The 2,500-nt window shown below is 78.8% G+C and overlaps 1 non-coding gene across 1 annotated transcript; it reads left to right on the forward strand.

The window, feature by feature from the left end:
* Positions 1 to 1,697: 1,697 nt before the first annotated feature.
* LOC135326989 (5.8S ribosomal RNA) lies at positions 1,698 to 1,850 on the forward strand. The gene has a single exon (XR_010387129.1). It is a non-coding gene; the product is annotated as a 5.8S ribosomal RNA (ribosomal RNA).
* Positions 1,851 to 2,500: the final 650 nt, after the last annotated feature.

Here is a 2,500-nt window from a genome sequence, read left to right on the forward strand (position 1 = left end):
GCCGAGGGGCGCGGGGGCCGGCTGGCGGGTGCCGGGTTCCCCCTCCGCGTCCCGTCTCGTCGCCGCTGCCGAGGCTGCCGCCGTCGCCGCGAGGCGGCGGCGGCCCGGTGGCGGGCGGCGGCGGGGGAGGCACCCCCGCGGGGATTTCAGGTCGTTTCCCTCACCCCAGGGCCAGGTACCTAGCGCCCGCGCTTCTCCTGCCCCCCCCTCGGTGACCCACCCGTGTGGTCCCGTGTGCCAGCGTGCTCCTCCCGGGTGCCGCACCGTGCGCGCCGCACCGGCCGTGCCTTCCCCCCCCCCGCCTCGGCTTCCCCCCACCCCGGTCCTTCCTCCCCCGCGGTGGGGGTGGGGGGGGCGGGGAGGGAGGGAGCGAGCGAGAGAGGGGAGAGGGCCTCCGGCCACCGCGGCCGCCGGCAGCCGCCCCGGGCAGGGATGGCCATGGGCCCCGGGCTCCGGGCCCGAGGGTTCTCGGTTGGAGAGCCGGGCGGAGGTTTAAAGACTCGGGCGGCCCGATGCGACTCGCGGAGGCGGCCGGGCGTGCTGCCGGAGGGCCGGGGGGTCGGCGCGCGCGGGCGCCGCGCCCCCCCATGCCAGCCGGCGCGCCCCGTGCTCGCCCCGCGGGCAGCCGGGACGGAGAGGGGTTACCCTGCCCCCTCTCTCCGCGGTCTGGTCTCGGCGGAGAGACGCCGCGCGGTCGGCCTAGTTGCCGGCCTGCCTCGAGCGTTGCGAGCCGGGCGCGAGCGCGTGCTCGCCGCCGGGAGGGCGAGCCCCCACCGCGGGTGGTGCGGGCGCCGAGCCTCCGCGCGTCTCCTCCTTCTCCCTGGCCGGTGCTTCTGGGTCTTCCGCCGTGGCCGCCGTCGGCGGCGCCCTACCCTACGCGCCCGCCCCGGCACTCTGCCGTCCGGGGCGCCCGCCTCGCTCTGCCCCGCCCGGCTCCGCCAGGCAGCGGGGGGGCGGTGGTGGGGCGGCGGCGGGGGCGGCCCGCCCCGCTCTCCGCGTGGAGACGGGGAGAGCGGGCGCCGTCCCCGTCCGTGCCGCCTTGCCCGCCTGCCCGCCGCCGGGCGTCTGTCCGCGGAGGGGACGGGCGAGCGCGTGGCGTCACCCGCGAGGCGGTGTGTGCGGGCGCGCGGGGGTGTGGGCGCCGCGGCGGCGGCGGCGGCGGCGGTCGAGCCGGAGGGCCGGCGAGGCGAGCGGGGAGCTGGGAAGCGCGGGGCCGGCGGGCCGCAGGCGCGCGGGCGGCGGGGCGACGCCGCTCCCGGTGGCGGCCGGGCTCTGACGCCTGGGGCGGGGGGGGGGTGGTCTGCGGGGACGGACCCCCCCCAACATCCCGAGGCAGGCGGTGTGGCCGGCCCGCCGCTCCCTGCCGGGCCAGACCGAGCCGGGCGCCTGGGCCGGACTCGAAGCGAGACAGGGTTTGTCCCCAGGTCGGGAGCGAGGGCTCCCCGCCCTTCTCGTTCGGGTTTGCCCTTCGTTTCCCCCCCCCCTTTCTCTGTGCTTGTACGGTCAGTGAGGCAAGCCCCTCTCTTTCTCTCGCTCTCTCTCTCCTTCCGTCTCTGCCGTCCCTTGCTCAGCAGCCGGCGTCGGCGTGAGGAAGGGCGGTGGGGCGGAGGAGGAGGGGGCGGAGGAGGGGGGGCCCCCCAGGGGCTGCGAAAGCTGCCCGGTCCCCCCGCGCGCGCGGCGGGGACCGAAACCGAGACAACTCTTAGCGGTGGATCACTCGGCTCGTGCGTCGATGAAGAACGCAGCTAGCTGCGAGAATTAATGTGAATTGCAGGACACATTGATCATCGACACTTCGAACGCACTTGCGGCCCCGGGTTCCTCCCGGGGCTACGCCTGTCTGAGCGTCGCTTGACGGTCAATCGTCACCCGCGCCGTGGCGTGGGCGCAGCGGCGTGCCGCCCCTCGGTGGGTGTGGGGGGGGGCGCGGTTCGGGTGCGCCCGGCCGTGCCCGCCCTCCCCTCCGAGCCCGGCGGCTGCCGCCGCGCCGCGTGGCGCGCGCGGTGTGGCGCGGCTGGGGCGCCTCGCAGGCCCGTTGCCCCGGGGAGAGGGGGGGTGCTCTCCTTCCCCTCCCCGCGCGGCCGGGCCTTCGTCCCCCTAAGTGCAGACTCGGGAAACCCCCGCTCCCGGAGCGCCCGCGTCGCGGACTTCGTCCCGCCGGGCCCCCAGATCGGGTCGGTCGCGGTGGCCCGGCGCCCGGCGCCGCCCGCCCGCCCGCCACCACCGCCAGTGCCGCCGCACGGGCCTCTCCTCCACCACTCTCCCGGTGGTGCGCCGGTCCCCCGTTCCCCTCCGGCAGAGGGGACGGCCGGCCGCCCTTTGCCTCGCCCTGGCCCTGACCGCCGCCGTTTCGGCGCCCGCCGGGCCCCCCCCCCAACCCCGCGCTTCCCCGCGTCCGCAGCGCGTCGTCGAGCCACTTCCACCCGCCGGCTGGCGTCAGCCGCGCGGCGTTGCGTTGAGGCCCGGCGGCGGCGGCGGCGGCGCGCGGGGGGCCGCGGCC

Source organism: Dromaius novaehollandiae, unplaced genomic scaffold (genome assembly GCF_036370855.1).
Source record: "Dromaius novaehollandiae isolate bDroNov1 unplaced genomic scaffold, bDroNov1.hap1 HAP1_SCAFFOLD_116, whole genome shotgun sequence".
Taxonomy (NCBI): Eukaryota; Metazoa; Chordata; class Aves; order Casuariiformes; family Dromaiidae; genus Dromaius; species Dromaius novaehollandiae.